This window comes from Leptinotarsa decemlineata, unplaced genomic scaffold (genome assembly GCF_025532065.1).
Source record: "Leptinotarsa decemlineata unplaced genomic scaffold, Ldec_3_MD MMD2_P_RNA_scaffold_5, whole genome shotgun sequence".
Classification (NCBI taxonomy): domain Eukaryota; kingdom Metazoa; phylum Arthropoda; class Insecta; order Coleoptera; family Chrysomelidae; genus Leptinotarsa; species Leptinotarsa decemlineata.
Window position 1 is genome coordinate 9,150,360 of NW_027412532.1, and position 26,766 is coordinate 9,177,125.

The window sequence follows — 26,766 nt, forward strand, 5'->3', positions numbered from 1 at the left end:
TTTTATAAACATTTTGGCAATAACTATAAAATTTGTCTAACACTCTTAAAAAGTAGTTTCGTAAAGACTTTCCTTACTGCACTTTTGCAACATATTTGAGAGATACTTATAAAATAATCAGAAAACAGTTTTATAAGAGTTTTTTAGTAGTTCCAAGTAGGCGTTATACAATTTAATACAGCCAAAAACAAAAGTGTTGGAAATGTTTTCTTGAAGACGCAAGAAGTAATTTTGTATTGGTAGTAAAATATAATAGATATGTCACCAACTGAAAAGTAACAAATAGAAAGGTTGAAGCCATTTTAAAATTTCATTTATGCACTCATAAAACTGTTAAAGATATTGTTAATGTTTCGAAGATAGATATTTTTACTGCAAATGGCATTTTATTGACAAATATATAGCCTATTATTAGCAAAATTTAAGCGCACCGCTCATTTATAAATATTTTCGGTGAAATTATTAATTATATAAAAATTCACTCTATCGACGTATTAATTTTCTAGTCGCAAATTCAACTCACTTTATTCTGAATAATATAATGTTATGATATTTATGTACTTTTCAGCTGTAAATATCACTATATATGCGGTATTTCATATTTTCAACTCATCTAATTTCAGTATCCCGGATCTCTATCATTTAAAATGGCGTCGTTCTATAAAATAAATTGGTATCAGTAGCAAGCATTTCAACGTATTTTAGCTACTATGTTACCCCTATAAAACTGTTAAGAAACACTTAGTTCTGGGTTGTAACACAACTATAAGTTATAAGTTAGTTGGCAACATAATATAAATTACTTATATTCATAACATATTACCTTTTTCATGATAAATATCCGTTGTCTAATGCTAAATACATGGTGAATGTTAAACATAACCTATATGAATGCCGATGAAATACTGTTGATATTAAATTTATCGTGCGTTTAGAGGGAATGACGGGTGAGTTTTTTGATGTCAAAATATATCTTTTAATTAGCTTCAATAATTGACCAGATATTTGATAATTCAGGCCTATATTTTCAGTTTTCACTGAGGAACTTATCAAACTTTCCCAATCTACTTTTTTATCATTTTTGATATTGGCAGACAACTCTTGTTGTCTTTGTTTTAATTTCCTCTGCAGATGCCATTATTTTAATCTTCCAGAAGATGATCTACTTTTCACAAAGTTTGGAATAAGTAGTCGAGAGATTCTTGGAAAATATCTCCAGTTATTTTTCTAGAGAATTCCGAGTTATGCAACTTGCAGTTCCAGACTTACCGGAAATAACAGCAGGTTTTGCCGGAAGTGACGGGAAAAGCAGACCCGAGTTTCCGTCACCGGGCGATGCTCTTTTGTTCTCACAGTTGGTGATAATTTTTCCAACATTTCATTATCTTTGAACTTGAATAATACTTCGAAACGTGCTTGTTATACCGCATTTAAAATCGAAATCTGGTAGAAGTGTACAAATATAGTTATTTATACGGTGTCGGTCATTTGTTTTCAGATGGGATATACAGGGCTATTCAAGTTTGAGTCCAGTGCATGAGAATCTCGTAAATGATAGGAAAGAGACAGAAAACAAAATCAGATTGAATAGTAACAAAGTTACATATTTTCGGTTACCATCAAATTACTCAAGAACCGACTCTGGTTCTTTTGTTAGGAGTTAAAATTAACACCAATATCAAAAGCTTGGAACGTTGTTTCAAATCAGAAAACTACAAACCCCAGCCACTTTTGATGCTGTATTCTCTCTGCCCCTAAACATAACATAAAGCTACTTCATTCCATTCAGAAAAGAGCCATCCGCCTGATTGGAGATGCAAACATCACGTACAACCTTGATAGCCTGGAACATCGAAAACAGGTTGGAGACTTGTCTCTCTCCTATAGATACTTTCACGGGAAGCGTTCAAATGACTTGGCACATTTGATTCCACCGAGAGTGGCACATATCAGAAATACACTACACATCGTTTCGAAGTTTAACTCCGTATACCTCGAACTCCACTGTTCAAAACTCGTTCTTCTGGAGAACTGTGTTCAAGTGGAACCAACTTTCCGAGGAAGTTTCTCCAGATGAAAACTGAAGTCGATTGGATAGTAACACTGTTACATATTTCAGGACACCATCAAATTTCACCCAAAAACTGAAATCCTAAAATATATTTTTGGTCGAATTTTCTTCAACTCACATACTTTCGAAAGAAGGAAATAAACTTTCAGTTAAATCACACCTACAAAAGCTTGTCGTGAGATTTACTTTTTTTGATCAACAAACATAATTTTTTTCACAAAATTACTCAAGTCAAGATCAAATTGCGTATTGTATTCTCATTTGTTTATGCAGGCAAAGTACGCGTCGAGTTTTTGAGTCATACACACTGTATAATATGATTAAATTGATGATGAGTTTGATTCCATTTGAAGTTTTTTTCCTTTCAAGATCGTGTAAATGTTGGCTTGTTTTCAAAAATATTTTTATCATTACTTTTTTCACTCGACACATTTTGTTTATTTTAATTGATGCTTTATTGTTGTACAACATTTGTTTGAGTATCAGCTATCTAGTCTCAAACGTTACCTTAATGTTAGCTGTTATAATTTCCGTAATTTGTTACGGCGCCCATCTTGTTTTTGTTTCTTAGGCGTCCATAGAAAAACAATTTCACATATTTGGACATTCCACCACGTTGAATTGAGAGTAACAAAGTTTCATTTTTCGTGTCTTTTTTATTCAATTCTTCCATTTGATGCCCATCTGGTATCTGTAGAGTAGGAAGTGTGAGTGTAGACTCCCAGCATTTAGGACACATGTGACCCATTATAAATCCTCCCGAGGAGTTGTCCTCTTAGGTCAGGGTAGGCGAACCTTTAGGCATCAACGTGCCTTCTTTTCTAAAAAATGTTTATTGAGGTCATAGACGTGCCATCAATTAGTTTTGATTTTCAGATTATTTGGAAAATAGTAATAATAAATACTATCAAAACTCTTTATTTACTACAAAAAAGGTACATCGATCGTCATAAAATACTTATTTAACTCGTTTTTTCTCAGTTCATAATGAATTTTGCAATCGGTGACGTGCCGAAAATATTGTGTCGCGTGCCATCAATGGCACGCGTGCCATTGGTTCGCCATCCCTGTCCTAGGTCATCATCTATCCTGTGCTTTCCAGAAAGGTGAACATCTCCCTAATATTGGCAGGTGTAGGCTAAGACTCGCCGAACAGATACTCTCTTTGGCAACCTTGAGGTGTCTCACGGTGGCCTCCGCGAAGGTTTTGAAAGGTGCAGCGATATTACTGCTGTAGCGTGGCTTCTTCAACCTTCTTGGGGTTCCCCCTGTGGAGGTGCATAAGTGAGGGAGCTTTCCTGCAGAGGCAGCCGGTTTCTTGCCTTCATTCAAGGCTGAGCTCTTGCCACCCGCCGCAGGAAGCGACTTTGCTGTTGGTGGTGATCTGCTCTGTCCAGCCTCATTCCAAGCGGTAGATTGGGGTGGATATTTCTCTTCATCCCCAGCCACCGTCTTAGATGGAGGTGAGCACTTTTGTCCAGCCTCGATATTGGTTTTTGTTGTTTCTGTTGTTTCATTCATGTGTGTTCCCACGAGTAGCAAGAGAAGAGTTGGTCACCTCTGGCAGAGCTCCGCATTACCAGAGGTAGGCTGATTACAATGAGGTTTCGCCTAGTTTCCTAAGGGGATCGTTCGTAACTGCATATCATCCTGCGGCCAATCAGCTGTCGGCACGACGACCATATGATAGATGTTATTGTAGAAATGGTGAATCATTTGAAACGTCCGCATTATTGACGCCCTGTATGCCAAATGTTAGCTCAAATTCAATTTGCACTGGAATATGTGAAAGTTTGAGATTATAATAAAATTCTAACGAAAAGAAATCAACACGTCCACCAAAGAACTGATCAACTCGCAAAATTTCGAGAAATTCATCAGCCATCCTTATAAAAAGTCAGTTAGTTGGTGTCTGTATAGTTCCGTGTTACGGAATTGATCAATAATCTTAATTGTAACATTCTTTACAGAATATTATAGATCGGTCCCAAAGTGAGCTCTGCCGCTCCTAAGATGGCGTCATAAGGGCGCCGCGAAATCCATTTGAAATCTATTTGAAAATGTTTATCACCAATTCAAAAGTTGAGATTTGAAATGTTGAATCAAAAATAGCCAAAGTCAGGCATTTTGATCAAATCAGGATCACCGTGTGGAATCAAAACTAACTGGTAGTGGCATTCGCCGGCTACATAAAAATCTATTCCAGTATCTCCATTGAACTGAAATGAATGCCATTCAAGCGAGATCTTTACGAAGCTGCCTTCAATATATATGCTAATGTTGCATCGCCATCTTGTATGTATGGCCACCTATTCGATTTAATATGGATAGAGGATGATTCTTGTATAAGTACAAATAGCAGTTCAACTCTTCTTGCCGGAAAACTTTCATTTGATTCGCTTCAGCTGGCTCATAAATATTCATCGGGTGATTCCCCGAAGAGAATGATTATTTTGTGCCGAATGGGAAACACAGTAAATTCAAGTTCGACAGTTTGAGTGTCTGTATACAGAAAATGCCAAGAAATAGTTTACTCGGGAAAGTTGTGAATCACTCTTAGATGTTTCCTGGAGAGAAGTATTGCCTGAATATTGAACCTATAAGCATGCTATTGATGGAAGATTCTAGGAAATTGGTGACTTTTGGCCATACTTCAGAGTTGGGAAGTTTTATATTCTGGAAACGAATTATTTTAACTGCAAAAAATCTTCTCTGAATTCCAATAACTTCAATCAAACTATTTCTCATTTCAGTTTTTGGATGAGTTTACTGATATGAGCAGACTCGTGATTTTCAATTGAATGTCAATATATTATTTAAAGTTTGAAGATCTTCACCGTTCTGAGATATTTCGCAATGAAATTATGGTATGAAAAAAAAATGTTCACTGTGTCACTTTGGAACACTATTATCTCCCATCTATCCGAATACGTTGGGTTATTAAAACTGAATGTGGAATGGTGATTCTTCCGTGGGTGCTTCTTCACCTCATTCGTGGTGTGTGAATCAAGATTGCTTGAGGTGGAACCCAAAACACTACTCCAGAGTCAGAAGGTCCTTCAAAGTCAAACCCAAAACACTACCTCAGAGTTACTTTGGCTACATCGTGCGACGTAGGTGAAGGTCGTTTCAAGTTTGAAAGTGGTGGGGGGAGGTTTCGATATCGGCTTGAACCAACTACCCCAGTCTTCTATACAATGTTCATCTAAATTTTCGAAAAATGAATTCTTTCAGTTTTGTTGAAAGACTGATGAAGTTCGAAGTATAACTGTAAACTCAAGAAAAATCTCACAAATAACTAAGAAGCAGTTGTTCAACGATCAGTATACTAGAAATAATAAGGAAAACTATTAGTCAACACAATTTTTAATATTTGAAATACTTCAACATCTCAGCCTGTCATCAGTATCGAGAAGCAAATATCGATAACAGACCTGACACATATATCACCCAACGTTAAATAAAGATGTGGAACTTGAAGAATTTCGGGTTACTGAACTTGATATTTTGAAGTAATTTTCATTATTTCTGGCATGAGGATTACCTGATCAATCTTGGATATTAGCTTATCAGATCGTCTTTATCAGAGGTTGCCTAGCCTTCTTGAAGACCAGCTCATAACCACCAAACTAGAAGAAGGAGTCAGATTCAAAATGGAAATATGAATCTGAACTGAATTTTCAGAAAACTTCCTGTATGAGCATTCATGTGGACCATTGATCATGACATTTGGAAATCAAATTGATTACTTCCTTCCTTTCTTTGAAAGATTCCCTCATTTTTTTTATTTTTATACTCCATCAAGATGGAGTAGTAGAAAGCCAAAACCTCTCTTTCTCAGAAATTTTATTCATTAGACATGTGTCACAGAAAATATCAATGTTTTCAATTGATGCGTTGTTCCACAAGTTATTTTTTTTGTTTTTGAAAACAGAAAAGGATTTTTTTCCGAAACATCAATAAGTGTGTCTTTTATTACACTTTAGCAATTCTCTACTGATTTACATTCGTTTATTTTTCAGGTTCTGGAAGGTTGAATTGAAAAAAACTGTTCATACTTTTCCTACAATCCAATATGTGTTTTCATGATTTTGTATTCAAACAGCTCGCTTTCATAGCTTTTACTCTAACAGCATCAGTGATTTGAAAACGTCGTTCTGTTAGTACAATAATCCCAGAAACAAAGCTGAAGCGAAGTACAAGCCGGTGGAAACAATGCCAAGTGAAGGCTTGGAAAGTTTGTAATATTTACTGGAGTGCGACAACATACTCGTAGTTTCGTTGGGGTCGCCTGTTGTAGCCTACGTAGGCATATTCAAATAGACTCAGTCAGTCGTACACAGAAACAGCAAAGAACATAGGACCGTATTTAGCTTGATAGTAATGACAATAATGTGATTCCATTTTGATGAAATTTAAAGATATACTAAAATGTTTGAATTGAAAAAAAAACAAATGTACTTAACCTATTGAAAATACTCTCTCATGACACGTGTTTCATTCAGGAGTTGACTCAAAAAGTTTCAGTCGTCTCTTGATGATTCGAAATACATTTCGAGAGATGCAACTCATTAGTCCGGACTTCCATGGTCTAATATGATATGAAATGATTTGAAATCCATGGGAGAATCTGTAAAAAATTAAGAAAGATCAACTGAAAAATAACAATTATATCAAGCAAAAAAACTGAAATTACAATGAGATAAAACACAAGCAACAATCAAAAGAAAAAAAACAAAAATTGAACTATTAAAACGAAATGAAAATTGAAAAATTATTAACAAGAAACGAAAGTTGAAAATTAAAAGATTCCAAACTGAGTTATTTCACGACATTTCGATTGTAAGTATCCACAATCATCTTCGGGTAATAACTGGCATCATTCCTCCGAGATCTGATTATTTAAAGGCCATTCGAGTGCTTTCACCTAACCCCTCTTCCCTCTCTACGCTTCATCGGTTTTAGCAGAAGCTGACCATTTCGCGGGAGTAGGTCTTGTTCCTCTTGATTAGAGGTTTCCATATCTCTACGCTAGCTTGGCTGAATGCGTTGTTGGACAGCATATATGCGGCTTCTTCGAATTGTATCCTAAACCAGAGTTCCTCCTTGTGAATGATTTCGGTTTGAGCCCATTTGATGTTATGTTGATGAGTCCAAACATGCTCTGCTATTCCTGATTTGCTGGTTTCTCTTCGTTATGTGTGTTTCTTGTACTCGGCAATGCGAATTTTCAATTGGCTTCTCATTTTCACCGATGTATGATTCTCCGCACTCGCAGGGTATCCGGTAAATGCAATTCTTGGAATCGCAGTCAGCGATTGGTAGCCTGGTTTTCGTGAGGCTGCTACAGATCCTCAGATCTGGAACAGGTGAAGACGTTATGATTGGACCCAATCCTCTGATGTTGGGAAGTACAAGTATTGGCTGTGGTGGCTTCTCTTCCTCGTGGAGCTCTTGCTGTCTTCTAGCTAAAGCCTGTTCCACCATTACTTTGGAGTGATCATACCGTTGAAGGTAATTTTTGATAATGCCTAGCTCCTTTTCGAAACCTTCCTTTGTATTACAGAGCCCGGAAGCACGGTCTAGTGGAGTCTTGAGGATTCCTCTCTCAGTCGATTGATGGTGGTTGGATTCCTGGTTCAAATACTGTTCTGTGTGGGTGGGTTTTCGATATACATTTGTTTCCCATTTAGTGAGATAGTATTTTTCTCCCATTTCGAGAGATAGTATTTTTGTTCGTAGGTGAGAAAAGTATCTTCGATAGATGCGTTAAACGCTTAGGGGAAAGCTTTCCCATTTGTTGGATATGTTACCGGCCGGATTGAGAGAGTTTTATAAAAACACGACGTGAAACCAATATTGAGGCCTACAAAAACTATCACAGATAGTCTGAGGTCAGCTAAGGACCCGAAGTGCCTTCAGCAATACGTGGGGTATATTGGATCCCTTGTAACTGCGGGTCGGTCTATATTGTAACTACGATAATGTATTCGTTTCTCTGAATACAAGCGAAATAGTAGCCTTGTAAAACCGACAAAACAGCTGTAGCCGAACAGGATCTCAAAGAATTCACTCATGTTATCTCATTCAAATACCCAAAACTATTATCCAATAATACATAGAGAGAAAACAGAAATTCGGAAACACAGGCATACTTTCGAAAGAAACAAAGAGTCAATGACCTTTAATGGAATCTGGCTACCTGTTCTCAATATGTCTTGGCACAATCATGTCATTGAAATTTCAAAGGCTGCTTTTCCAAAGCTTGGAACACTGTTCCGAACCAGAAAACTGTACACACCTCAGCAAAACTTTTGATCCCAAATAAAACTCAGATCAGACCTTCTTTGTCTTTGGAGTATTGGTCTCATGTATAGAGCTCTGCCCCTAAACATACCCTGAAGTTGCTGGATTCCATCCAGAAAAGAGCCATCCGCCTGAGTGAAGAGGCAAACATCATGTACATACTTGTTAGCCTGGATCATCGAAGAAATATTGAAGATGTGTCTCTCTTCTATGAATACTTTCACGGGAGTTGTTCAAGTGACTTAGTACATTTCATTCCATCTATCAGAAATACTCGGCGGACTGTGGCTGCTCAACGTTCTGAGGTTCCACTCATTACACATCGAACTTCACTGTTTGATTATCCTTTCATGTGAAGAACTGCGTTTATGTGGAATAAATTTCCTGGGAACGTTTTTCCCAATAGATTCAATCTCCAGCGATTCAAGTCCGTTCTGAGTCGCTACTTTCGCGCCTAAAGGATTTATCTGCAGTGCTTGTGGAGGCAAATTCCAATAATATAGTTTCTGCGTTGATAACAACTCGAGCCTTGGATAATGTCCACCGCAATAGTAGATGAAACGTCAGGCGTAAAAACCTGTAGACCATCGTCAGTGTGCCCGGAAAATAGCTTTATACAGTTGATTCTGGCGATGGAATTTTATACTATTTGGAATCAAATATGATTACCAAATTGAAAAATCATTTTGAATTATTGCCATTGCTCGCTCGAATTATCTAAGACAAATATACTATTCTTTCGAGTAATAGCCATATTTCTCGCTCGTTGAACAATACATTGTATTCGACTGAATAACGTATCAACAATACAGTTACGAAAAACTTCTACTTTGCTCATTTCAACAGTCTACTAGTACGAATATCATTGGAGTTTTTTTTCCCAACACTAAACCATTATTTCAACACCTTGACACGTATTTCGATCACCGAGTGTTCATCTTCAAGGGGAAGATCAATCTGTTTGATCTGCCTCTTGAAGATGATCACTTGTTGATCGAAACACGTTTCGAGGTGTTAAAATAACGGTTTGGTGTTGGGAAAAAATTCCAGTCATCTTCAAGTCTAGTAGTCTGTTTATTATTTCCCAAAAATATCGACTCTTCTGTCGCACATTCACATGACAAGAATTTCGAAGTAACGAATTTGTATAATTTTCACCCAATCTAATACTCCCGTTTCTATCCCAAATGCTGACATTCAATTATATCGAACAAAAGCTTCATTGATTGGAAGTTCCTCAGGTAATTTATGTGCAAATGAAGCTTTCGATAATGAAGTTCCGGAAATTTTTTCAAGGAAAAACGCAGAATTCAAATTAAAATGCAAATTCATATATTTTTTGTCTGGAGTTGATTGCCAAAGCATCAACGGCACTTTAAATTCAACTTCATAATAAGGCTTTGTGGTAAAATTTACGAATCGTATTTACAATTTTCTTTTTCATTGAATGGTTTGAAAGCTATACACTGTATCAGTACCTTAAGTAGTTTTTTAAATGAAAGCATGAAAGGCTATGTAGCATTCGGTATTTGGTGGTTTCCCCATCTTTCTGATAATAATAATAATCTATATCTAGTTCAGCTCTTAACAACTCTTCACTTCTTGAGGTTCATGTTTGCTCAAAATCCTCTTGTATGGATGAACTTCCTGGACTCCTTTCTTTCCTATCTGAACTTCGGAAGATTTTTTTCAGGAAAAAAACATCGCTGGATATTTCAATACCTCTGGTCGATGGGCCAAACTTCTTGCTTTCAGGATCAGGATTTTTTTTTCTGGTCTGGTGTATGGGCCAAACAGTATAACTGAATAGTCTAACATTACCTAGATTAACTTTTTTATTATTCTTGGCTTCATTGAAGTATGCCTCTATAGTGAACATAAACTAGGCAATTGAAGAAGAAGCCTATTCAGCTTGTTATATTCGTATGTATTTTCTAGAGCGGTCCATGTTTAATAAGCAGTTTCTGAATCGATAACATAGAAATATGCACGGTTACCAATCATTGAATTGATTGTCTGAATGTTTTTCATCACGCCTGATACGATGAGCTTGGTATCGTCTACCTTCGGTAGCTGGCCATAAGTAGAACTTTTAACAGCAGAAGGAAGAGCTGTACCGCATGACTGACGTTACTTCCTTCAACTTTTGGAATCATAACCTATGAGTTGAACTGTTATCCGAACTGGTTACTAACTAATTTGATTTGAAATTTCAAACAGAAATCTTCTAACCAACCTAGAGAATGTAAAAAATGCGTTTGAATCAGAAACAAAAATTTCTTCAAAACATACTTTTTTAGGTAACTTTCAATGTGATTTTCTTTCTTCCTCATACAGTCAACAGAAAAAAGAAACAATAAATCATTCAAGCTCTCCGAAACCCTTGGAAGCAGTTCCACCATATTTCAGACAGAGTTGCATTCTATTAAGAAATATTTTTGGAATATTCATATTTACTTGTATGTCGTAGCTTGGCCTTGCATCTTTGGGAAACCTATTTGATATTAGTGACATAAGTCTTTTGTTAATCCTGTAGTTGGTGGATTCGGGAGGAAAGATGTAATCGTCTTCACTTATTCACTTGGAGACTGACTCTACGAGCTTTTTCTCCAGCTAGAAATATTTGTCGGAACTCTTGTAAAACATAAGAAATTTTTTGTTTTCACAGAAGTTACCTGATCAACTAACATATCACTGGAATGAGATGCCCGGACAAGGGAAGCGAGAAGGATTTTCAGCCTGAGAATATTTGAACAGAATCTAGGGTTGGATAAAAATACCAAGGATTGGTAACGGCTCTTCTTATATTCGAATACTTTTACCAACAACGCTGGTGTTACCCAGGGATCCATATTGTCTCCAACCTTCTTTCCGTTGTATATTGGAAAAATCCTAGAATCCAATATATTGCTTCGCTAAAGACACCACACTTGTCTCGTCATTCCATTTTGATTCCAGGACATCTTCGCCGGCAGCAGGAGGTTGCTTATCTCAATGAGGATCTAGAAGTGATTTTGAATTGGGGTGAAAGTAACCAAGTTCAATTCAGTGCCACAAAAACCCCGGCATCGGTTTTGTCCAAGAAGATAAAAATCTCCGAAACGAACATAATGATTCCGTGTGTTGGCACAAACATGTCGCTGAAATTGCAAAGGCTGCTGCCTTGGAACACTGTTTCAAACCAGAAAACTGTACACGCCTCAGCAACTTTTGATGCTTTATAAAGCTCAGCTTTTAGAGCGCCTTAAGAATTTTTCTGTAGTGATTGTGTTTTGTCCTTAAAAAACACTACTCAGTGAGATATCAACTACGTGAAATATGTGTTGAGAACTGTATTTCTTAATGTTTTGGCGTTTAATAAAAAATAATTTCATATATTTATTCTGATTTCAAATTCATTGTTCTTCATGATGGATTGGAGGAATCTCAAAAAGTCTAATAATCGTGGATTAAGGCATCAAGCTTGGAAATTCTATCATCAAAACCCACTTATGAGGCATGTTGGCATAAATATAGTCTTATTTTCAAAACTTTTCTCATCTCTCGGATCCACCCCTGTCCATCTCTTCCAGGCGTCATGCGTGTAAAGTTCGCAGGGGGCCGGCTAAAATTAAATCCCGTCTAGCGGATTTCAAAGGAATTCCCGATTCTATTTATGTCTGTCTGGCGGTACATGTCGGCACCGCGACGCCCTTCGGAATTAAACCCTCTCGCAGATGCAAGCCAGCCCAACATCGACACGATCCATCACGGTGGATCGAAGTTGCACTGTGATTTGCCAACCAATGACTTGGTAGAGGTAATTGATCATTTAGTGGATGGACGTATTGTGTGTCTGATGAATACGTAACGTGTCTTTCTTGTATTTATTATATCGCTTTTGAAGACAGCTTCGAAAAAATACGGCGATGCCAATAAACAACCCAACCTTAAGAAAATTATGTGAAGGCATTTTTTGAAGTCGACCTCATTACTTGCTGCAAATTACCTTTTAAGTCATTTATCGATTGAAAACGGGCACTTGGAAGTTGTAACTTGAGTTTTGGACAAAAAATCAATCGGAGCCATGTCAGGTGGATACAGTGGATGTATGATAAGATTTGCTGAGTTTTTACCATGAATCCGTGAGATTTATTTTAACATAACTGGTCTTTCATAACGAACTTACTCTCTAAAACACAGCAATACGCTTAGATAATATTTTTTATCTACTGCCCCACCTTCTGGCGAAAATTACCCCAGCGGTGTTGAAAAACTGTTTACATCACCTTCACTCTTGATCAACTTTAATGACCTTTTTTCGATTTCGAGTCACCTACAAGGCTCCATTTCTGAGCTTGTTGAATGGTTTGCATTTCAAATTCGTAAACCCATATCCCATCAACAGTTATGATGCGTTTCATGGATGTAATGTCGGAACTGACACGTTCTAACCACCACCACGATATTGGGTTTTTGCGGAAAATTCAGTTCTTTGGCACTAGTCGAGCGGCAAAGGGTTTCATGAGAATCGTTTGGAAAGGTACAACCTGATTTGTGAGATAAAGAAATTTCAGCGACTATCTCTCAGATTCAAACGACAATTTCTTGTCACCATTCCCTCCACTCCAGAGATGTTTGATGAAGTCGATTCGTGGTCTAAAATTCCTCTAACACAATATATTCTGGTGAATGCTTTCTGGAAAATAACTACCTCTGCTAATATTGAAATGAACATTGAGTTATATCCGGCAGACATTCATGTAAGTTTTTTAATCTGGTGACCACGTTCAGACCCTATCAAATCCTATTGTGGAGGAACGATGAGATATTTTCTCAACATGTATGAAATTCTTCTTGACACAGTCATCTGACCGATTTAGATTTCTGTTCTGTTTCTGTTCTGTTGGAGCTGATTAGTTAATTCAGAAAGTGTTGTTTCTGTCAGAGTGAAACTCTGCCAATTACTGGAAACAACATTAGGTCCTCCGCGGAGCAGGCACAAAATATGTACTGCTGGTTCATCATCTTTCAACATTCGACAGTGACCTGTAAGAAGGCCTGTTAGATAATACAGGTCATCTTTCGATGACCTAGGTCATCGTGATATTCAGGTGATATTCAGTGTTTGTTCAACTGAGACTGAAGCGTAGCCAATGATAGATGCTCATCAGATAATACTGCTTAGAGTGGTATATCTTGTGAGGGAGCAGCCTCATTACCTTTCAGGCCAATGTGGCCAGCAAACCAGAATAGAGACAATTCGTTGAATCTACTGGAAAGAATCCTTTTTGGCAGTTTACTACGGACCCAGATGTTGCACGGTGAAGTCATATGCTTCCAAAGTCGCTTGGCTATTTGAGAATGATTTGACTGAGTGAGGTTGGATCGTACCTATCTTTTCACACATGGCGTAGCCTTGAGTCTATTACTACATACATCCTAACCAGAACCTGAAGGGACATACCAGCCCAGCATCATCGACGTATTCATCACGGCTAATCGAAATTGCCATCGCGATTGATCGCGCATACCAAAGACATGACTATCGTATCATAGCAATAGTCAACTCCTGCTATAGTAAGTGATTTGACATTGAATGTGACCTTATTCGTGACCTTATACCAAGGATGGATGCCACTGCTTTTCGGCAATGGAAAATGTTTCATTAGAAATTAGACCAGGAATGGACTGATTAATCACAAGCAACTTTAGTTCCATTGAGTTTTTCAAAAAATGAATATTTCAAACCGGAATGTTCGTTCAAGTAAAACGTTGTCAGTTATGAATCTAATCAACTGTGATTAGTTCGAAGGGATGGGTTATGAATCAAGTTCAAGTTCAAGACGTTCATTTACAGTTAGTTTTCAGTTACATCGGTTGTGTGAGCCTCATGCCTCTTCAGCGTTAGGGTTGATTTACAAGCTATTATTATTATCTATCTCAATCCAAGTTATCAGTTGGTTTTTGCGAGCAGGCCTGAGGTGGGAGAGGTAAGGCTCCAGTGTATTCTACTGTACACTATCTAATCACCAGTAGGTACTCCTCGAAGTTGTCTTGAATCTGCTCCGTCGGGTGTTCCATGGCTCCCAGGAGTCTGGCCAGTGTGTTGATGGCGGCGGTGTTGATGCCTTGGAGGACCTGAAATCTGAAGTTGACTGGGATAATTTTCATTGTGTTATACGAATTTTGAAAGGGTTATCGTAATGGGAGGTTATATATATTGTGTATGATTCTTCTCCCGGTTGTTAGGATTAAGAGGGCCGTCTACGGGCGAGCGTGCGGTAAATCATGATAATCCAGGATAGGTCTTATGAAAAGTTTGTATACGTGTGATAGGGTCTTACTGTCGCATCTTCCGAGCTTGCATACCAGCATTTTCAGGAGAGCTGCTCTTTTCAGGATTCTGTGCAGAGTTTCTCTCAGGTCAGTTTCCCAGTTGAGGGAAAGTGACGTGAAAGTAACTTCCAAGTAGGTCACAGAGTCTTGGAGTGGAATATTCTTTCCCAAAAGTCTGAGGTTCAAGTTACTGGTATTTATTTTGAAGCGAGTTGTGGTATTTGGGTACCTGAACAATATGGTTTGGGTTTTGGTGGAGTTTATTTTGATGCGCCATTTATTGCCCAAGTGCTCAAAGTGGTTTATCATTGTTTGGGATTGAGTTTATACGATTCTTGTATTGGAGGCGGAAGAGTATATGATTGTGTCATCTGTATACTGAAGGATTTTTTTTGGTAATAGGGGCGTCGTGTACATAAATATGTTATGAAACATATTGAAATTAGTTGGTAGTTGAAGATGCTGTTATGCCTAATTGATGAAAACGTGGTTGAAGATTTCCATCTCCAACATCACAACTTGTTGCTATAATTAAAAAAATTTGAAAAAAAAAATTTAAGGAATTGGTAAACTTCAATTTTGAAATATCAATTGGAGCCTATGAGTTTTTCTTTCTTTTGATTTGTACTCTATCATTATTCAATGAATGTATGACTTTCACAGTGAGTTAAAAATATGAATCATACCAGACATTTTTCAGAAAGAACTTTTTAATAATATCTGTTCAAAATTTAGCAAATGTCGAATGCTGTATACCAGTAGAAAAGTATTCATTTCAGATATCACTATCAAAAAAAATTTTTTTTTTAAGTTTTTCAATTTTTGTTTACTGATGGAAAGGAAAAAAGAAAAGAAGGGTATTTCATTCAACAAGGTAATATCATTTCATTTGGTTTCAATTTCGAAATTAGTGCATAAATCTTTCCAGATCCAGTGTCACTGTTTTTCGAGTTTGAAAGCCGTGAATTTTTGGAATTTCTTCCCGACGTTTCGCTGGCGCGAGTGGCTAGCTTCTTCAGTGGTTTAACCATCATGGCTTGCTGTCCGATGACTAAGTTTTAACCTTCGTAAAGCGTATTTATGCCTTGTCAGGTACCTGACACCTGTATGTGTACCTGTACTTATACCTACACTTGTACCTGTACTTGTACATGTACTTGAACCTGGAACGTTGACAATCTTGCTGCCTGTTGTCATTCTGTTCGTTATTCTCGAATTCCTCAAACAGAACTTGTACCTGTACTTGAACCTGGAACATTAACAATCTTGCTGCCTGTTGTCATTCTGTTCGTTATTCTCGAATTCCTTAAACAGAACAGAATGACAACAGGCAGCAAGATTGTTAATGTTCCAGGTACAAGTACAGGTACAAGTGCAGGTACAAGTACAGATACAAATACAGGTACCAATATAACTGATTACCTGACAAGGCACAAATATGCTTTAAGACGCCTAAATGTTAGTCATCGGACAACAAGCCATGATGGTTAAACCTCTGAAGAAGCGAAACGTCAGGAAGAAATTTCAGAAATCCACGGCTTTCAAACTCGAAAAACAGTGACACTGAAAACTTCAGCAGCGAAAGTCCAAACCATTTTGTCTTTCCAGATTCACTTTGTAACTTTCGAGTCATATATAATATTCAAAAAATATTACCTTTTGTCTCCAAGTTCTCCAACTGTTTCATTTCTCTTTCTTTCACTGAATGTCATAATCTGCTTCGACAGAAAAATATTTTCCATTGTAACGTTACAGAGCTTTTGTTCATTATGAGATTACAATTTTGTTTCCATTCTCTATTATGTTCCACTCGATTTTCAAGGAAAGCCTAACAGGGTTCTTGATATTATAGTCATTATTTTAAAATTTGATATACAATATTCTAGATGGGTTGACGTTACCAAATATTAGTGCGTAAATCAAGAAGAGATACGCTTTTTACAGTCATTTGATTGGAATATGATGAAATATAAGTTCGTTTTTGGAAAAGGATATTTCAAAATTGATTTCATTTGTGAGAAACTCTCAGTAGAATAAAAAAGTTTATTATTTTATTGCAATCAAGTTAGATATCAAAAATCAATGAACAAATCATCATTGCATATTCTCCAACCTGAACATTCTGAATTTTGTTAGTCAAAATTATCATTATCACTTGGATGGAACAAACAAGTAATGTTGGATTTGTAGATATTGAGGTTGATAAAAATCTCGATTGGAAACTACATTGCTCTGGAATTGTATCTAAGCTGAACTCCAACATATTAGTTTTATAATCTGAAATCGATTTTAAATGCAGGTCAAAGGATAAATTTATACTTCGCTCAGGTCGACTCAAGACTGCGATATGGTATCTCTGTATGGGGAAATTCTACTGCCGTTCCAGATATATAAAAATCGCAAAAAAGAGTACTGAGATATATTATTAGTCTCCCAGAAAGGACATTCTACCGTCAATATTTAAAAAAATATGAAATTTCAAATGTTGTGTCTTTGTATGTTTAGGAAATGTGTCTGTGTGTCTTTGAAAACAGAAATAAATGTATCTCTGTTGGTGAATATCACTCTTTGAACACAAGACAAACTAGAAACTATGTCAAACTATTTGCAAAAACAAAATTAACGTCTTGCGCTTCAAGCTGTTTAGGTCCAAGATTATTTGATGATCTTCCAATACATGTTAGTGACTGTGATTAAATAAATGTTTTTAAAAAAAAATTAAGGATCTGTTAAGCCCAGGCGAAACTCTCTGGCTTACAGAGACAGGCTTGTCTGGCCATCAGTGGTGCCATCAGTACCACACCGTCAGCGGCCATGTAGATCCTTCTAGATCTACTCCCTCTCCAAATTTTTCTGGAGAGAGAGGCTAGATGGACTGCATACAGATTCGTGCACATTGCCAATTGCACAAATCAATATAATGCAGAGTGCAACAGACTGTTGGTTGACACTGGAAGTCACAGCATTCTGGAAATGACCCCTGACTTTACACCTCCAAGTGTCAACTTCGAACTGTCTTATAAAATACTGTTCCCGAGTAGGGAGGACTGGATCCTCCGGAAGAAGGAAAAATTGAGAGCAGGTAGTTGTTGGTTCACAGAGGGATCAAAAACACCTTCCGGTTCTGGTGCAGGTGTTATCAGTCGCAGACCCAGGACAGATATCAACCTGCGTAGGAACCTATGCGACTGTATTTCAAGCGTAATTTACGCTACTGAATTGTGTGCAGATGGATTGGAAGAATCCAACCTCATACACAAGAAAATATAAATATTCTCGGACAGTCAAGTGGCGTTGGAAGCTCTTGGCTCCCACCGAGCAACGTCTAAATTGGTAGCAAAATGCCAAAAACAACTTTCCTCGATAGAAAAACTCAACAGATTATCTCTGGTCTGGATTCCTGGCCATACTGGCCTGAAAGGCAATGAGGCTGCTGATTCCCTTGCAAAGGAGGTTGCTGCAAGCAGCTTCATCGGACCAGAACCTGTTGTTGGCATCGCTTTAGGCTTCGCCAAACAAAGATTGAACACCTGGATGGCAAAAAGATTCATAGACGTCTGGCAGAATCTTCCAGGATTGGCTCACTCCAAGGTGTTTATTCACCCTTCGAAGCTTCATACCAAACAGTTGTTGGACTACAGTGTGGATTAACTACGATGTCTAACAGGCTTTCTTACAGGTCACTGTCATTTAAATCATCATATGCAGAGACCCGGACTGTCGGAAGACAGTGTGTGTCTGCCCCACTGGGGACCGAATCAGGTTTTTAGAGTTCGGCGGAGCCGCACCCTTACCATTTGACCTGAAAGACCACTCGCCACACAAACTAAAAGTTGAGTTTATTTGGTCGAGTGTTTATAGGTATGAGTCACAATAAACTCTTGCGGGTTGAGGTGGAGGGTCGAATAGACCCACTCACTCTGGACCTAACCTAACCTAACCTTGTGAATACTTTTAGATTTACATTTTTCGATTGTAACAAAGAACGATTCCTATAGTGATTATTGTCAGTCTCTTGGGCAAATAAATGTATTTTATTTTATTTTTCATTTTATAAATATCATTTGAGTAATATCTACGAATAACTTGAATATATATGATTTCAAAAATATAATTATAATAAACAATTCCAGTTCTGATTTTGATGTGTCTATCCTGTATTTATTTTAAAGTAAATCACTCAATTGCCAAATTGTACAAATAAATTATATCAGTTAATGAATACAAACAATATAGTGATATGAATTATATCCGAATCAACCTAAATTATATCAGTTAATGAATACAAACAATATAGTGATATGAATTATATCCGAATCAACCGGAAAATTTATTATTCGTAAGCCCTGTTCATTTTACTCGATGTCAATTCCATTACTCCCCCGAGCGAGGGAAGAAATAAAGATAACTCAACCTGTCACAAGTAGCGTTCCGATGGAAATCATTAGGTTCTAAATTGAAAAGACGTGCAGTGAATTATTGAACGTTTCAAAATAACGCTCCGACGCTGTTTCCTTCATTGAATACCCCTATTGTGTTACTTAGCCCTGTTTCTAATGAGCTAGTTCAACATCTCGCGCTATGAAAAGAACATTTGGAAAGAGTAAATCAAGACACCCTCTGCCGGATTTAAATGGGCTTTCGCTTCCTATAGCCGAACTAATGCTTTTTTGTCTTTCACAAGCGGGATTGACATCGGCGGAGTTACAAGAGAACAGAGAAGGAACTTCATTCCAGAGAATGAAGCATGTTTCTCTAGAGGTTCAGTAATTGTATGAGTAAAGATTATTCAATAAATTCGAGGATGGTCTGAAAAGTTCCCGACCTCAACATGAAGATAGCAGCACTCGCGAATGAAATCTAGTGAATATACTTGTTTATGTGTTGACAGTTACTCACCAAAGTTTCAGCCATTTCGGACGCGCAGTTATGTAACAGTCGTTTGAGTGAGTAATTTTTTTTGAAAGGTAATACGTCTACGCAAATCAAATATGAGTTGGATTTTGCACCACAGTGAAATTTTGGTCAGCTGAATTTGAACGTGGCAATAACAGCTTGGAAGCCCGTGGGTTGGGTTACCTATCGGGCGCGTCCCCAGGTGGCGGATAGGGGAACAGCCAGAGGACTGGAGGTCCTGTCCGGGAAGTCAATGTGGACTTTCGGACGAGGTCACCGGACTCCTAATGAGTGGCAGAAATAAGTAGGGTGAGGGGAACTGAAACTCCCCAAAAGCCTTTGCAACACATGCCACCGTGGACCAGCCTACCCAAGCTAAGGTGTAAGGAATCGTGCTGAGAGCTGAATGGTTGCAGGTTACGAACGATTCCCTTGGGGAAATGGGCGAAACCTCATTGCGATTATCCTACCTCTGGTAAAGCGGGGCTCTACCAGAGGTGACCAACTCTTCCCTTGCTAATCGTGGAAACACACATGAATGAAACAAACACAAAAACAGGAACAACAAAGACAAAAACCAATCCCAAGGCTGGACAGAAGTGCTCACCTCAATACATGACGGTGGCTGAGGATGAACAGAAATGTCCACCCCAATCTACCGCTTGAAATGAGGCTGGACATAGCAGATCACCTCGTGATGTAATACAAAGGCCGAGGTGTAAGCGCATTCGCGGCTCCAAGGACCAAAGGAGAAAGAGACGAAGGAGACAGAAGTGGCAGCAACTAAAAGTGCACCCTCCTCCTCCCCCACTCCACCTCCTCCTACTCCCTCCTCCGTACTTCCTGCGGTGGGTGCCAAAAGCTTCGCCTTGAATAAAGGCAAGGAACCGGCTGCCCCTGCAGGAAAGCTCCCTCACTTTTGCACCTCCACGGAAGGAACCCCAAGAAGGTTGAAGAAGCCGCGCAATGACAGTAATGTCGCTGCACCTTCCAAACCCTTCGCGGAGGCCAGCGTGAGACACCTCAAGGTTGGCAAAGAGAGTGTGTGTTCGGCGAGTCTGGGCCTACACCTGCCAATATAAAGGAGATGTATCCTAGTGACCTGTCACCTTCCTAGAAAGAACAGAATGAACGATGACCTAGGAGGACAACTCCTCGGAAGGAGGTACAATGGGTCACATGTGGCCCAAGTGCTGTGGGTCTACACTCACCCTCCCTTCTCTACAGATACAGAGAAGAGCTTGGGAGACGATGAACATTTTGGACGTCTAAAAACTATAACTATCGACGAAAACATCGCCAAAGTTCACCGAATGGTGCTAGACGAGACGTGGAACACTCTCGTTTTGACAAGATAATTTATATAGCACGAGATGAAGACTTAATTTTGAAAAGTGGACATCATGACATCGAGTATACAAAACATCTTCGGATTCAATTCACCACAGAAATGATATCAAGGCCAGAGGAATACTGTTCGATTCTACTAACTCCTACAGTAAAAAAGCGTGTGTAACTGCATATGGTTTGGCATGGAATTCATTCGGTCGAAACTCAGCAAACCAGTTTGACCTTGTCAGTAACATAACTCACTACCTGACATAATCTAGGAATCGCTGCTTTTTCAGATATGAATTTTCCTATACTTTACACATGGGCTGAAAAGTCCCGGGTCTAAAACGGTTGTTTTGTTCAAAATTAGCTTTATCTATCAACGTCTCCATCAAGACCCACACAATCATTCCAGCGCCGTTGTAACATTTCAATAACACTTTCGTAAAACTATTTATCTTTTGCCCCAAAGTAGGCCTCAGTTTCAGCAATAACCTATACATTCGAGCTGAATTTCTTACCGGTGTACATTTTTTTTGAAGTCTGCGAACAACTGTAGTCGAACAACTGTAGCCAAATCTGTCGAATACGGTGGATGTGGGAAAAATTTGAAGTTCACTTTATGTAGTTATGCCATGGTTTCAATTGACTTGTGGCACGGTGCGATGTTTTGATGGAACAACATTTTTTTTCGCCATATGCGGTCATTTCTTGGCAATTATGGCCTTCAAACGCCCCGATAACGCTACATAATATTCACTATTGATGGTGTTTTCCTTCACAAGATAGTCGATGAATATTACACCAGGCACATCCCAAAATACCAAAATACCAAGGCCATAATCTTTCCAGTCGATTGTTGTGCTTTCGGGCACAAGGATCACCAGTTGCTCCCCACTCAGTTGACGATCGTTTTGAATCTGGATGGATCCATGGTTCATCCATTGTCACATATTGACGCAAAACTTCCGGTTCCTTATGTTTAAACATGGCCCAACACTGCTCAGAATCATCAAGACGTTCTTGTTTTTGGTAAACAGTAAGCGGCACCCATTTTGAACAGAGATTTCTCATAGTCGAATGCTTATGCAACATTTATTTCTTTATTCATTTACCAATATAGGGGTTACAAACAGATTGACAAATCCAATAAAGAACTCACTTTATAATTTTAGTTCAAGTGGGCTTTGAGAAAAAAGAATGTAAATTTTAATTTTTTGTAAATTAAATTGGACAATCGAAGAATAACATAATTCTTATAAGAGTGACAGAGACTACAGAAATGATCTCAACTTATCAATGATTTTTTTTTTATTCTGCGTTTGGAACAGTCTAAAGAGATTTCAAAATATTGAATATCATTGCAAATTTCGTTAAAGGTTTTAGGCAATCTATAAAGTGGTGAATTTTGAGCAGCATTTGTCCTTGTGCAAGTTAACTTAAAGAATTCTGTACGCCTCAACGTTCTATCCTGAACATTAAACTCAATTTTGGAATGAAGCTCTGGGCAGTGGACTAATCCTTTCATCAATTCGAAAATCATGATAAGATCCGTAATAGTCCCACAAAGCAATAGATATTCCAGGTATATTTCATGAATATACATTTAAGGATATTGTATTATGCTATGAATATGCCATGGATATATATATCTTCTGGAAAATATTCCCTGGAAGTGCTCCTGGCGAACCTTTGATATATTTCAAGAATATTCCTTGGGAATATTCTTGGAATATCTTATAATATTCTTAGAATATCCAAGGTATATTCTATTAAGAATATTCCAGGAATAGAACCCGAGGAATATTCATAAAATATTCAGGATATTCTTAGTTTATTGTAGGAATATACAATAGAGAAACACCATAGAATATTCTTTAAATATATTTTATGAATATTCTAGGAATATTTGGAATATTCCAAGAATGTGACGAGTAACCGCTATTAGGCATGTATATATTGCATTTTGATACAAGATTCATACAAGTAATAAAACACATAATATTCATAAACAAATATATTTTAAAAACAATATACACTGAAATATTTGGCGTTTCAACCAATATTAAAAATAAAAAATCTAATTCAAAATATTTATTCACTGAATAAAATATTCCTGAATACTGTCATATTACAAATATTAGAAATGTATTCAAATTAGGATGTTCCTACTCTCAAACAAATGTATACTAAAAAATATACTAAAATTAACAACTCTGTGAATTCATCAGCACTAATTAAAAAATAATAAATATATCATTTCATTGAAAAAGAAAAAGTGTATTACATCAAGAAATAGGTTAGGTTAGGTTTCTCACTTAGAAAAATAAACCCACAAATGAAGTATTTAAAATGAGTGGTATGATGGGTTCTTCAATGAATTTCACTTACTTAAAGTTATTTAAACTTTGCTCACCAGAATAGTTTTCCTTATATTTGTCCAACAATGCATCAGCCAGTGTTTCAATAGTAATACCTGGAACAAAATGTACATTAACGTTCATTATCACTATTTGAAAGTGGCACAATAAAACTGGAATAAAAATCAAATAGATATTTTTCGCATAGGTTACTCATGAACATTTACAACATTTTATGACTTGGAGAGCAACTTGCATTGTCTTATTGAAAAGTAATCATTACGTTTTCAGTTTACTATCGATACTATTGCATTTTACTTACTTTTCTTGAAGACTGAATAGATGCAACTCTCCTGTTTGAAGATCCAAAATCAAACTATTCGTTGTACTGCAAACTGGACAACCCCAAATTATAAATGGTACACTGAACGTGACAGAATTATACTTTGATAATAACACCAACACATCATGCATTACACACGCGAACCTGCCACGTCAACCGCCATGTTGAATCAAATGTCGAATTTAACGCAAACGCAAATGTACCATGCATTAAGGGACAGCCGCTTTCACAGAGCTTATTCGACTGTCGCGCGCTACACTTCAATTGACCAATGAGAAACGTTTACTCCAATTATTCACTTTCCCATTTCTCTGTTTCCAGGATTTTTCGCTTTGTAATTAAATAATTTCAAATACAAAAAGACAAATAGGATGAGAATTAACCAATTTATTGATGCAATTGGTTCATTTATTGGCCCATTCAAATTTTTTTGTCGTTTCCAATAGTTGCTGTTGGAGCAATTCATCCAGAATCTTTGCGTTGAGTTCAAAAACTGGTTAACACTATCAGGGTTATATACATTAGGTTATGCATTCGATTAAGATCTTGAAATATTTTTGTTTTTAATAATATTGAATTATTTGAATACGTTATTATAAGATAATTCAAAATTCCATTGTATAGAATATTCCAAAATATACCGTGGGGACATATTCTAAGAATATACCATATGGTATATTCGATCGACAATATTCTTAGAATATTCAAGGGAGAATAATCCATTTATAGACATTCTATGCACATTCTTTCGGGAATAATCCTGCCATATTCATTCAAGCATATTCTATGAATATTCTAAAGGTATGTATATATTCCAATAATATTCTATGAATATTTGGAATATATACGTTCGTTTTATGATATACAGGGAATATTCCAAGAATATCTAGTGCTGTGTGGGGTTCTTCTATCCTTCATAGGCATAATATTGTATTGGCGCATAATGGGACTGTAATCGCTATTCGTAATTGGAAAATTTAATTTGTGACTAATGTAGCGAAGAAATTTGTTTTGGACTCTTTCAATACAATCTATGTTTATGTGGTACTGAGGATTCCAAACAACCGATGCAAAGCAGAGCCTACTATGTACATATGCATAATATAAATTGAGGAGAAGTTTTGCCGTTCTGAAGTTTTGACAGTTTCTTTTGATGAATCCAATAATACTATTATATTCGTCTACTGACGGTTTTTTCTATATGTGAATTAAATGACAACTTCGAGTCCATAATTATTCCCAGGTCTTTAACTTCTGAAACTGATTTCAATTCGTGATTTTCAAAGTTATAATTATTTATGATTATATTTTTGTTTCTGGAGAATGAGTTCGACACGCATTTTTGTGGATTGAGAAACAAATCATTATCATCACAGAATTTTTTGAGCCGCTTCAAGTCCTCCTGAATTTCTCCGCTGTCATATGAATCCTTTACTGTGTGATAGATTTTCAAGTCATCGGCATATAGTAAAAATTTACACTTATTAAAGCAACTAGAGATTTCGTTGATGTATATAATGAAAAATAAAGGACCCAAATGGCTGCCTTGAGGACCTCCGGAGGATACCGTAAAGGGGAGTGACGTAAATCCATTTATGGCCACCGTTTGTGATCTGTTATTCAAATAGGACCATATCATCTTAATAAAAAGTCATTCACACCGACTTCAGCAAGTCTCTTTAATAAAGTTTTGTGACTAATTTTATCAAAGGCCTTACTGAAGTCGGTGTATACAACATCAACCTGAACCTGTTTATCCATCGAGCTTAACAAAAAATCGGTGAATCCTATTAAATTAGTTTCTATCGACCTATGGGGGAAGAAACCATGCTGTTCACTGATTATGATGTCCTTGACCGTATCGAGGTATTATTATATATTATTTTTTCAAAAAGTTTGCCAAATACACATAATTTACTGATCGGCATATAATTCTTTATATTGTGTCTGTCGCCGCTCTTGTAGATTGGTTCGATATGCGAAATTTTCCATTTGGCAGGAAAAATTCCACTCTGCAATGATTTATTGAAAATATATAGTAGAGGCGAGACAAGGTTGTTCTTGCACTGCTTAACAAAGGAAACGGGTATATCATCAGGACCTCCGCATTTTTTTATATCTAACGAGTTAATGGCTGTCATTAAGGTATATTCATTTATTTCGACGGATTCGACTGGGAAGATGAGGAAAGTTGGATCAAATATGTCAACAAATTCATCCAACAAATATGTTGGATGAATTTGTTTTTGAAATTTTTAGCGAAAAGGTTACAAATTGTGTCCCCGGTATCTGCAGTTTCATGTCAAGATATAACGAGCTTGGGATACTATTTGTATTTTTTCTCAATTTTTTTATGAATTTCCAAAACATTTTCGAGTTCCTATTGATTTCATCTTCCATATTTTTAGAATACTCTAGAAAATCACGTCGAATGAGTTCCTTAGAACGTGCTCGCAGAAGCCAAAACATTCTTTTGATATTTCTACAATGCCAGCTAACTCACGCAACTTCATTTTTTCGATCATTCGAAACGATTTGGTGGATTTTTTTCATGTTTTCTGGTGTTACTGCCTAATTTGGACGTCCACTGCGTTCTGCATCATCGTTTTCTCTACGACCGTGTTTGAAGTTAGCAAACGGTGTTGTTTTTGATGGAGCGGAGTCCTTATAATACTTTTCTAGCCATTGCTTCACTTGAACGATATTTTTTTCCATCGAGAAGCAGTGTGAAATTAAAACAGAAATTTGTTTTGAAATGAATATTCAACAACTTATTTTTGAACTTATTTTTTGAAAAATCGGTGAAGGCAATAAGACCAACGGCATCTATATGTTAGGCCAAGACTTTTCAGTCCATGTAGCTACTTTAAAAACATGTCGAAATATAACTTATTCCTAATAATATTTTATAATCATAACCTTTCATACTCGAAATAAGTATTGGGTACAAGTTATTGGTTTGGTTATATTGTCAAGGATGAGTCGCACGTCTATGTTTTCCGTAATCCAGAGCGCTACAAGATCTTCGAGTGGATGTGGACAAACGATTTTGTTTTGAACATGAAAATCGCTTTTACTGAAGTTGCACTCTTTCGAGAACAAACAAGAAGGTGAGGTCCAATTTCGTTAGAAAAGTGCTT

At 37.1% G+C, this 26,766-nt stretch overlaps 1 protein-coding gene and 1 long non-coding RNA gene across 3 annotated transcripts in view; one reads left to right on the forward strand and one right to left on the reverse strand.

Moving 5' to 3' along the window:
• The window catches only part of rols (zinc-RING finger and ankyrin repeat domain-containing protein rolling pebbles), a 439,138-nt gene that overhangs the window by 20,662 nt on the left and 391,710 nt on the right, over positions 1-26,766 (forward strand). The window lies entirely within an intron of this gene.
• LOC141479953 (uncharacterized) lies at positions 22,926-24,535 on the reverse strand. The gene is made up of 2 exons (XR_012464080.1): positions 23,606-24,535; positions 22,926-23,399 (listed from the first exon to the last, which is right to left on the reverse strand). It is a non-coding gene; the product is annotated as an uncharacterized lncRNA (long non-coding RNA).